The sequence below is a fragment of the Solanum verrucosum genome, unplaced genomic scaffold (genome assembly GCF_900185275.1).
Source record: "Solanum verrucosum unplaced genomic scaffold, falcon-dt-bn FXZP01000031.1, whole genome shotgun sequence".
NCBI classification, from domain to species: domain Eukaryota; kingdom Viridiplantae; phylum Streptophyta; class Magnoliopsida; order Solanales; family Solanaceae; genus Solanum; species Solanum verrucosum.
In genome coordinates, this window is record NW_026020194.1 from 1,757,619 (window position 1) to 1,770,538 (window position 12,920).

At 33.9% G+C, this 12,920-nt stretch overlaps 1 pseudogene; it reads right to left on the reverse strand.

The window, feature by feature from the left end:
• Positions 1 to 2,555: 2,555 nt before the first annotated feature.
• On the reverse strand, positions 2,556 to 4,776 carry LOC125829585 (uncharacterized; annotated as a pseudogene).
• Positions 4,777 to 12,920: the final 8,144 nt, after the last annotated feature.

Sequence of the window (12,920 nt, forward strand, 5' to 3'; positions counted from 1 at the left end):
TTGAAAGAACACCAAATTTCAGAAGAAGTCCTTTACTTTTGATAATGGTTAATTTCTTTTGTTTTTTGGGACATGGAATCTGTGTATTTAACACTTTGTATCTATGCACTTTAGAGGTTACCATACTCTCATGACCAATCCCACGTACCATTGTATTGGGACTTTTTTGTACAAGGATGAGTTGTTCATCCTTCTTATTTCTCAAGGTGGTTTGGACAAAAATTCAACACACCGATTCTGTATTTTTACTAATTAATATTAATAGACAGATTAGACAATGTCTAATCTCCACCTTTTGTGGTTTTTAATTAAAAAAATCTAATTTCTTATTATCATGATGCATCAAGACTTTAACCTGATGTCTTACCCTTTTTTGGTGCGATATGACTTAAATACATCATCTTACGCTCAATCAATAACATAATAGACCAAGATTCAATAAAAACTCATTCTTGAGCCTTTAAACTATCTATTACTACCATCAGTTATTAACTTTAACATGGATAAGTAATGTGCATCTTGTATAGAATAAATAGGTTTTAAAATGGGGTAAGAACTTCCAGATATCATAAAATACTTTAACATGAAAATCTACATCGAAGCAACTTGTGTAACCTTTATTTGCTGTCAAATTTGGACACATCAGTACATATGAAAAAATTAATACAAGATGACTTACCACCGAAGATTATTCCAATTCTTGCTACTCATCTCGTTTCATGCATTCCTCTAGGACAAATTAGAGTCGTCTCATGTATTCCTTTGGGATAAGTCAGGATAACGTGTTATGAAACTATATAAAACAATGAGAAGAAAATAGAGAGAAGACTTATTATTTCTCTTGAAGAGATGATCTTACCCTCTATATTTATAGGGGAAAATTGACTTGCTCCCAAAGTTAGAGTTCCTAATTTTTCTCTAATAAATAGACATTCACTATATTATAACATTTTCAAATTTCTCATGTTTGGTTGACTTAAATCTGTTATAAACTATTTTTCAAATTAACTTATTATTTTCCTCTTTTTTTAAAAAAAATGACTTCCATACATAAAGTAAGGAAAAAAAATTCAAAACTTTCCTTAAATTAGAAAAATAGTTTTCATAACTTTTCTTAAATGTCACCATCCGAAATAGGTCCAGACCTAGGATCCGACTTCCGACCCCGAACCAAGACCCGAATTTTGACCTCTTGATCTCGATTCTCGACTCAAACCCACTCATTTTACAGAAATATATATTCTCGAAAAACATGAAAATGTTTTCTTTCATACCAGAAAAATATAAGAAAATTGTTTTTTAATGCGGAGGAACTTATTCTGTGTTCACATAATAAGAAGCAATGGATAGTCTGACCCACATTATCCATTGAATTTACCCATTTTAATCCATATCAAATATGGGTTGGATCGAATATTTTATCCATTTTTACCTAACTAATTTTCGATCGGTCCATATCCTACTCAACCAACCCATTTGTCACCCCTAGAACCACTACTTCTGACCAAGTGTGCTACAAAAGTATCAAGGAGTTTTTGCAGCCTATTTTGATTGATAAGAACTCTATTTATTGTCCATTCAAGCACTTAGTAATTGCACCAAGTATATATAGACTCAATGAAACCTTTTTCATTAAGTTCACTCTCTCTTGCAGTCAAGAAATGACATGCTCTTTTCCATCTCATGAGGTTTACCTCCTCTCCTTTCTATAGGATTAGTAATACAATCAAAGTCACCCATAACCTAAATGGACTTTTGACCACTTGGTTTAGTCTTGACATATAGTCTAAAAGGACAACTTAACAATAAGAAGTATTAAAACATATGATGTTTCCAACATACAATTTATATCTAACATTCATAGGTCCTTGTTGTTATTCATTTGAACATATATAGGCAACCATACATACATTTAAGATGAGATGTTGCATACTAAAACAAGTAAATAAAATGCTAAAATATCATGAGTTTATGCTCTTTTAAATGAATCAAAGATAAAGGAACTAGATTTAAAAAAGTTTTTCTTTGTCATTAATTGATCAATCTAAATTTCGAAAGTCTTCTCCATTAAGAGCTTCATTGAGGAAAACATCCCATGCATCATTCTCATATGTTGTGTCAGCAAAGTATTCATTGCTTCCCATTGTATTCTCCTAATCATTGTGATAAAACATTTAAAGTGAGTATTTGAGTGAATAATATAATAAAAAATGAAGTTATAAGCAAACAAATAAAGTTAATTAGTTGATAATAATAAGAATAGAGCTTTGAACTAACCTCCCTAGGATAGTTAAATCCATGAATATTAGGAGTTATTGCATCACTTTGAAATAAAGAATGTTCATTTTGTTGAATGATGTGATTGATGTTGTTGTTATTGCTCAAGTTACTATTCGAATTTGAATGGGCATACTCCAACCCTGATTCAGCGGGATTGTTCAAGTGTGTACCCGTAGTTGCTAGTGGACTCGAGACAGGCCTGAGTGAGAGAGAGAGATCTTAGGAATCATATCATGTTAAACAGGAAAAATACCAACATAAATATAATAATAATTTCATCTTGTATATAGTTTAGGTGCTTCAAATGTTATAATTCTAATGTCGATCATTCTTTTTCGAAACAAATAACTTATTATATGGCGAACAATAATTAAATGCATAAATATCAAAAGAAACCTTGTAGAAGCACAAATATTTCTTTGGAAGTTCATGAGAGAGTTGTTATAATTAGTACTTTCACCAAAAGTCAATTGTGCCTGCAAAATATATGACTTAGCTAGTTTAGTAGCGGGGGGGGGGGGGGGGGGGGGGGATCTAACAAAGAATAATATTTCAAGAATATTAATGTACCTGTGATTGTCCAAATATTTGTGTTGGACCCTGCTGGATATCTACTGTCATGTTTTGTTGTTGGCTCTATTGGGTGGATAAAAATAGTTATATCAAAATTTAAAAAGAAATATCCCATCTCTTTAAGGAGAACTTAACATGAAATAATATTTTTCAAGAATATTAAAGTACCTGTGACTGTTCAAATGTTTGTGGTGGATTTTGTTGGACATCTACCATGGTGTATTGTTGATGCCTCTATTGTGCAGATAAAAATAAAAATAAAAAATAAAAATCTCATTTTCAAGGATATCTTAGTTACTGCATTTTAAAAAAGTGTTACCTGCAATGGGATATAAGGCGATGAGTTTTGATTTTGAGAAAATGGTATATTCCCACTCTGTGAAGAAGTTGCAAAGGAAGGGGCATATGTGTAATGGCTAGAACTGTTTGCTAGTCTCTTTCCTTTGTCCATCCAGTTTTGATACATACTCCCCTGGATACTTGAACTATAATAATAACGAAATAACAATTAAACAAAAAGGTAAAAGGAGAGAGATTTTTTGTAAAGAAATATCATGTGAAAATATTGATGACCTGTATGGATTAATCCAATTATTAGTATCAAACTGCTGAGGAGTTATTTCTTGTGCAGCAAAGTGAACATCCATATTTCCTTGTTTCTCCAATTCCACCTAATCATAATTTATTTGACATTAATTGAGGTTTTACATTATTTCTAAGAAAAATATTTATTTTCTTGAAAATTGTAAATTCGCATTATTCTTCAATGAAAAAAAAAAATTGGTGAAAGAACAAACTTTTCTATTCCTGATTTTTTGGAGAGATAGTTGCAAGTTCTTCTCACACCAACAAAGCTGATGAAGAGGAGCCTCTTCTTCTGGCCCTGGTTCGTAATCCCTACAAAATCATGTTGTTAGGCAAAAATATCGATAACTTTTTTTAATTTATTAGTATATTACATTTAGACAATTGAAATAGACTATACTTCAAATGTCTAAATAAAAATTTAAAGTGACGCCGATGTATTCAATCATGATGTTATAATTAAGAACTACAAAGAAAAACACTTGTGATACTAATCAAATGACCTTATATGAGCATCCACAATCTGCAATTCCAGTGTGCTCTTCGTGATTTGTAGCTCCAAATTCTGTATCATAGAATTTCACGTTAAAATGACTTTACCAACTTTCCTCATAGATACATAATGATTAATTGACATTTATTTATTAAGACTATTCTGAACTTCTATTTCAATGTCTCACTTAACTAACAAACTACTAATTAGAATAGCAAGGATAGATTGAAAATATAAAAATAAATTATAAGAAAGACATCAGATTAAATTATGCTCACCTCAATCCTGTAGAAATTTAAGATACCAGCGGCAGGTTGAAACATCCAAAGGTAGCCATCATGAGACAATGTAATTCATTAGTGAGAGTCAATTTCACTTCATACAAAAGAAATCAAGTATGATGAAGGAACTAAGTAGTATCTAACATTTCGATAAATTAATATTGTACAACACTTATATAACTCTGCTTCTGTGAGCTTATTCAAATTGTCAGTCTCAGCCACAAATAATGAAGGAGGTAATTTGTCAATCGGAAAGAACTTCTCTACCCTATATATAAGGTTGGAGTAAGATTACGTACTTAGTATCCTAGACCCTACTTATGGAAATACACTGAACTTGATTGTGATGGTGATGGTGATGGTGATGATAGTAATGGTCTAACACTTATATATATGGTCTTGTAAATAACATTGAACAGAACAAAACTAGAGAGAGACAATAAATAAATCAAAGAAAGACGTGAGAAAGAAAAGAGATACAAACTGCTTATCAAGAAAGTATAGCTTGCTAATATCTCCCCTGATATGGTTCAATTGCCTCAGTTTTGCCACTTTTTCCTTCATTTATACAACAAAAAATATATATTAATAAATGATGGGTAAAACTGATCCCAATAATTAAAATTATTACAACTCTATCAATTATACACTTTTCGACATAAGTCAAACTTACTGTCTTGAACAAATTATAACTAGTTAAAAATCATTTAGTATTTCATTAATTTTGAGGATGTCAGTTTCATAATTTTAATTATTACGCACTCCATTTTAATTTGTTTGTTTAATTTTTTCTTGACACGATTTAATAAAGTAATTAAGATTTTTGTAACTCATGATCTTAAACTAAAGACATTTGGAAATTAAAAGCTATCAATAATCATTTAATTTTGTGGGAAGAAATATATGATGTTGGAAATTTAAAGTAAAGAGTAGCCAAAGAGGATTAAAAATAATTTTGATGAAGGATTTAATGTCCTACATCGGTGATTAATGGTCTCCGACAAGGTAATCCTCCTCTCTTTGAACTAGAGTAGTATAATTGTTGATCAGTTTAGGAGATTGAACAAGCTATATGGTGTGAGTTAGTTAAAGTTGTTAGAAAGGTTCTAGAAGCTTCTATAGTTAGTTATGAAAGTAGTTACAATACTATAGTCTATAAATAGATATTGAACTGCAATGTAAAAGCTAACTTTCAATGTAACAGAAAATTTATTGATTTCAATACAATGCTCTCTTCTCTTCTCTTCTCCTCTGTTCTTCTCTCTGCAATTCTACATATTCTCAATCTCCATTAATGGAGTTTTCAATTTAGACTCAAGACCTAATTAACTCAGGGTGTTTTGGGTGTTTGTGTTATGCTGCATGTCCTAGAGTATTGGACAAATTCTCCTCTAGGGCCATTTCTGTTGTGTTTATGGAATACTCTTCAACACAGAAAGGTTACATCTTATTTGATCTTCATGCTCATTCTTTTTTTATAAGCAGACATGTGATCTTCCATGAACACATATTTCCTTTCAAGCATGCACAAGAATCCTCTAATCCTATATTTCCAGTTCTAGACATACTGACACCCCCTGCTGACACTGTATGTGTCCCACCAGCTGATGGTTGTGTCCCACCAACTGATAGTTCTGTCCATATTGATCCTTGTCCAGTGTCTCTAGTTCAGTCACCACATGTTGCTCCACCTGTTCCCACCAGAAAGTTTAACAAAACTAGCAAACCTCATCTTTGGCTGCAAGATTTTGTTACTCACCCCAAAGGTAATACATGCTCCTATCCTCTTGTTGATCAGCTTACCTATTCCCATCTCTCTCAGTCCTATCAACATGTCCTTCAAGCTTACCCAGCTTTGTGTGAGCCTGTGTCTTTTCAACAGGCTGCTGCTGATCCTGCTTGGGTCAAGGCAATGCTTTTGGAGATTGATGCATTAGAAAGTAATCACACCTGGAGTATTGTGGATTTACCACCTGGTAAGAAGCCTATTGGGTGTAGATGGATTTACAAAATCAAATACTTATCATCAGGAGCTGTGGAAAGGTTTAAAGCCAGGTTGGTTGCACAGGGGTTTAGTCAGAAGGAAGGTCTTGACTATGGTGAGACTTTGAGTCCTGTTGCTAAGATGGTGACTGTTAGATCTATTGTTGCTCTTGTTGCATCTAGATGTTGGTACATCTATCAAATGGATGTTCATAATGCTTTCCTTAATGGTGACCTTCTTGAGGAGGTCTATATGGTTATTCTTAGTGGGTTTGCTAGACAGGGGAAGACTCACAAGGTCTGCAAACTACATAAGTCCTTATATGGACTTAACCAGGCACCAAGGCAATGGAGTATGAAGCTGACTAAAGCCTTGATAGATATGGGTTTCAAGCAGAGTCATTATAACTATTCATTATATACTAAGCACACTGACAATGATATTGTTGTAGTGTTGGTTTATGTAGATGATCTACTTATAACTGGAAACAATCAACAACTTTTATGCAACACTAGACTAGATATTCAAAAAAAATTCAAAATGAAAGACTTGGGTGAGTTAAAGTTCTTTTTGGGCATTGAGTTCTCAAGGTCCAACAAAGGCATACTCATGTCACAAGAAAGTATGCATTAGAATTGATATCTGAGTCTGGCCTAGGGGGAGAAAAACCAGCCTGTACATCTTTAGAAATGAATCGAAAGCTCACATCAGTTCAATATGATGAGCATATTAATGAAGGGATAGCTGAAGGAGACAGCATACTAACTAACACTACGAAATATCAAAGACTGGTAGGAAGGCTCTTATATCTCACTATGACAAGACCAGATATTTCTTTCTCAGTACAAGTCTTGAGCCAAGTCATGCATTGTCCTAAACAGTCACATATGAATGCAACTCTTAGAGTAGTTAGATACATCAAAGAAGCACCTGGATTAGGCTTGTTAATGCCTGCAGGAGACACTTTTAAACTCACAGCTTACTGTGACTCTGACTGGGGAGCATGTATGGAAACAAGAAGATCAGTTACAGGCTACTTGGTTAAATTTGGTGAAGGACTTATTTCTTGGAAATCAAAGAAATAGGAGACAGTTTCAAGGAGTTCAACTGAAGCTGAGTTCAGAAGCATGGCAGCATGTACAGCTGAGATAACTTGGTTGATAGGACTATACAAAGAGTTGGGGGTCAATATAACAACACCAGTAAATATGATTTGTGATAGCAAGGCAGCCATCCAGATTGCAGCTAACCCCATCTTTCATGAAAGAACAAAATATTTTGACATTGATTGTCATTTTGTTCGAGAAAGAATTTGCCAAGGCCTGTTGAAAACTCAACACATAAACACTAAGGACCAACTAGTTGATCTACTAACTAAAAGTCTGAGCAAGATACAACACACCAGTTTGTTGAGCAAATTTGGAATGAAGAATATGTTTCAACCATAAAGCTTGACGAGGAGTGTTGATTAGTTTAGGAGATTGAACAAGCTATATGGTGTGAGTTAGTTAGAGTTGTTAGAAAGGTTCTAGAAGCTTCTATAGTTAGTTATGAAAGTAGTTACAATACTATTGTCTATAAATAGATATTGAACTACAATGTAAAAGTTAACTTTCAATGTAACAGAAAATTTATTGATTTCAATACAATGCTCTATTCTCTTCTCTTCTCCTTTGTTCTTCTCTCTGCAATTCTGCATATTCTCAATCTCCATTAATGGAGTTTTCAATTTAGACTCAAGACCTAATTAACTTGATATGATATTAGACGCAATCTATATATAGGCCCTACGAAATGGGCAGTTGCGCGGGTAGAACTACCTTTGGTCTGGATCTGGAGTGGGGGCGATAAATGGAATCACACATAAAAAAAAATGTCTGGATAAAAGGTGGGTGTGTGTGATAAATGGAATACTGGATACGAAATGTTTGGATCTGGGTGTGGTGTGTGTGTGTGTGTGATAAATGGAATACTGGATATGAAATGTCTAGATCAGGGTGTGGGGTGTGTGTGTGAGAGATAAATGGAATACTTGATACGAAATGTCAGATCCCCCTCTTCTATTTGAAAGGTAAAGGCCCACTAGAGAGAGGCTAGTGCTTTGATGAATGAATGCGGTAAACCCATCAATCTTGGACCTGGGTGTGGTGTGTGTGTGTAAGGAATGAAATTGTGCTCAGACAATCTTTCTCCGTTTGAGTTAGCATTTGGTGTATGAATTAAGCTCATGACCTAACTTGACACATTTTGTTAAATAAACTAAAACAAATTAAGGCAAACAAATTAAAATGGAGTGACTACTAATTTTCAATTCAAAGTTTAGTTTATTTCATATTCATTTGTAGATTAGACTAATTGATTGATCACATTCATAAAAACAAGATATAAGGTTAGAAAATTACTACAAATATAGATCGACAATAAATATGTAAAAGAGCAAAGTACCTGAACATCGGCCATATAACTAACCCCAACAAAAAAAAAACTCATAAGTTAGTGCTATAGTATATAAGTTACTAATAGCTAAATTAAAAAAATCAATAGAAGAAATTTAGGGTTAGTTCACGTACGTCAATTTCCTCTCAATCGGAAGCTCAATATAGCGTTGAAGAATGTCTTCAATTCTACAAAAGTAGCAATTTAGTAAAAAAAAAAAATTAATCTAGCTAATCGTTTTATATAGATAAATAACAAGCACAACGTAACGGAATTTTTGTTGGTTCGTAAATACAATACCTATTTTGGCTACAAAATTTACTAAGACGGTTAGCAGGGGAGAACGCGACCAACAACACATCCACATCACAGGAAATTGCAATCTCTTTCGCCTTCTTTAGTAAACTACTACGTCGCTTCGAAAATGTGACTTGACGCTTTGTTATATCTTCAATTTTCTTAATCTCAATTTTTCTACCCATCTTGTAGGTCTTTCAAGGGAGTCTCTTCTGTCTCTTGGAAGGAACAATAGCTTAGGGTGTTGCGTGAAGTGTACGAATAATAGAATGACTGGAAAAGAAGGCTCCAAAATAGCTAATTTATAAGGTCAACAAAGCTATTAGAGTCAAAGATGAAATAAATAAAAAGTTGGTCAACCTCAGCCAAACATGGTCGTGTGACTTTGTAATTAAATGCTAAATTATCATAATAATTTTGGTATTTGAATAATATTAGTTAAGTATACGCGTTTTGCACGTGTATTGAATTAATTAATAATAATAGTAATATATATATATTGTGTATGTTATATTCTTTGTATAATTTTTTTAAATAAATAACATAAAAATTGTAAGATAAAAAATGTAATTAAAAAGGAACATTATAACTCAGAATCACACAAACAATTATGGAACAAAATCAAATGTAGTGAATAAAATTTTATCATTAATATTAAAAATCCAAATTATGTAAGTATTGATAAGTGAAAACACACTCTTAAACAATAAGGTAAAGGAAAGACAAAATTACATTATAAATGATCATAGAAATTAACAATAAGAAAAAGGATAATGATAAAATAGAGGATGACAACCTGAAGTTACAATGGAAGAAAAATGAAAGTGATCTACCAAGAGGTTTTACATTATACGTATCCCTATATATAAATTAATACACTTACCTCAGATTTTACTCTTTCAGATCATTAGACTTTTGTAAATAATAGTCCCATAAAAGAATACTAATAAAGAATAACATTTATCTAAGAACAATTGAAAAATAAAAACGACAGAATATAAAGAAAAATATTACTATTTCACAACCTTTTTCGAATCATCCTATCCAATTTATTTTAAAAAAGAATCATTTTTTAAGTATGATAATGTTACAATCCAAACCGTCGGATCGTAAGAACACCTACTCTAACACCTAGATAAGAAAACTCTTACACCCAATCTAAAACATGTAATGCAGAAGTGGACAACTATAAACAAATCACCTTATTTAAATACTTAAACACTCTCAAACTTGATTTAAAATAAAGTACTTTTGAGAAATACAGGGAGGGTGATTTAAAATAAAGTACTTTTGAGAAATACAGGGACCCTCCCAAGGAACTTGTCTAAACAGGGAAAAGAGCTTTTAAGAGTACAAGATTTGAAAGTAATAAGACACAACTCCACCATAAGAAAAAAGGAGTAGAAAATATCGGAGATCATCATCTTCACCAAATAAACATCACAGATCATGTAACCAGACTATGCCAAGTGGCAAAGTAAGAGTAGTATCAATACAAACAAAGTGTATTGGAAGGCGTCACCGATCGACCCGAATTCACCACATAATAATATGAAAAAAATCAAAGAAACATAAAACTTAAATTATCCATCCTGACATTTAAGACATCATCCATACTACCAAGCACCACCATTTTGGACTCACACTATATCCCCAAGTCACTCACCCCATTCCTCTGGCAACTCCCCCACTAAGAGCCATTACACCTTCCCAACTGATCATTGCCTAAGCTTTCTATCACATAATAACTTTCTGAAACCACCACTGTGCTCACACCAGAGTCTTTTGTAACACTTCGAGTTTCGAAAAGAGCTAAAGATAGGTTTGTACGAGTCATCCATCAATTTTAAGTTTTGGATCAATTTTAAATGATCATATTTTTTAACACATAAAGAATTAGGTGGCTCAGACCTATCAAATTAAAGGTTTTTGAGTCTTCTTTCCAACGCCGTCAAGTTTGCCTAATTTCGAGCTTCTAGTAGAAAGTTATGCCAATTTTATAAGTGAAGCCTCTCTTGTAAAGGCATATCAATCATTTTTTGAAGGATAGTTTGGTCTTTTTCCTATTCCTACTAAGCCTAGACACTTTTTTCTTAATCCAATTAAGGGTATAATCAGATGCTAAACCACCTTTTCACGTTCTTTAGCACTTAGAGTGTAATACTCTGTATCCAAAAACAGACATCAATGCAGATTTCCAAAAGTTGCAGGTGCAACCCACGGTTGCCACCTACGGACCGTAGGGTGACCCACGACCCGTGCTGGTGGTCCGTGGTTTGCATCTGCAACCCTCACTAGACTCAGCCCCAAGATTTTGTCTAAGGGTCGACCCACGGTCGGACCCACGGATCGTAGGTCAGACCACATGCCGTGGTACGTGTCCGTGGATCAGACCCTCAGTTTCCAGCCTCCAGTCGCGATTAACGGTTGACCAGCACGGACCGTCAGTCGATCGACGGTCTGTCGGTCCCGCCCGTCGGTGACCCTGATAACAGTTAAGTGAGGGGTCTTTTGGTCTTTTCCTTATGCGTTGGACACCTAAACTACATCATTTAGACCCTAAACTACGTAGTTTTGGTCAATTTTAGCCTAGAAACATAATTAGAACTTAACTAAGTCAGATCATTCTTCAAAACTTAGAAAAATTAGAGTGTAAGAGGAGAAAGAGGTCAAGAGCCCTAGTTCAAGAACGCAACAAGGTTCCATCACTTCCAGCCCCGAAATCGAAAGATTTCTCCGTGGAATTCGTCACCGGGTATGTGGGACTTCACTAGTGGGTTCCTTCCACCCATTAGGTCCCTAGATTTCAGTCAGAATCTTGATTCCCTTAATATTATCTAGACTTTGGGCTTCTTGAATGTTAGAATTGCTGGGTTTTTAGCTGTTAGACTGATCCAAATCATAGTATCATGTTATAGTATTGTTTTTTCCCAGATTTATGCATAAACTTAGAACCCTAGTTATGTAGTTCTTTTAGTTCATGAATTACACATGCTAGGTCAGTTAATTCATATATATATATATCAACATGCCTCAGTTTTCGAATGCATTATTATCAATATATTAATGGTGCATTCTTAGTTTGCATGTCAGTATTTTGAGCTATCCAGTATTACAACATTTCAGTCATAAAGTGTTAATTATTTAATCAATTGGGAGAAGCTTAATACCGAGTGGACTAGGGTCAGTCACCCTCAAGTCCCAGAACTATTTGCCCCATAGGTTGTAAGTCCCCTCTGTGGGCATTATTTTAGTGATCACGCCAGCATACCTCTATACCTCTGGCAGGGTATATTGGGTCATCTCGATGAGGCGTATACATTGGACTCCACATTTAGCTAATGTGATTTTATGTCGGTTATTAGTAGCTCCCTTACAGTTCAGTCATATTCTATTGCATTGACCATGTTATCAGTATTGTTCAGTATTCAGTCTTAGCATGTTCTAAACATGGTCATTGCATTCAGCTTAGCCATGTTCAGTATTTTCAGTATAGTATCATGTTCAGATTATATCATTGTTTTATCGCTTTGTCCAGTTATATGTTTTTTTCATCTCTACTCTATCCTGCATGCTCAATATATACCTTCCAAGTAATGACGCATACTCTGAGCTACATCTTTTCGTGATGTAGGTTCAGGTCCTCAGCAATCAGATCACCCATAGATCGGTTCCCGATCTTCAGTCCAGCAACATCAGTGGTGAGTCCTCATTATTCGCGGACTAGTGACATGATTATCTTTCTTGCTTTTAGCTTTAGTTTCAATTTTGATAGATCTAGCTGGGGCATGTCCCAACATTTCTAATCAGTAGAGGCTTTATTTTAGACATAGTTAGTTTCAGCTTTAGTGTTAGAGTTTGACTTTTCATTTGTATTCAAACTCTCAGTTTCTTTTATTCAGATAGTATATGGGTATTCCCCATCATTTCATTTTACATGATGATTTAGCTTCCGCACAGTATTTCTTTTACTTCAATTTATCTTTAGTAT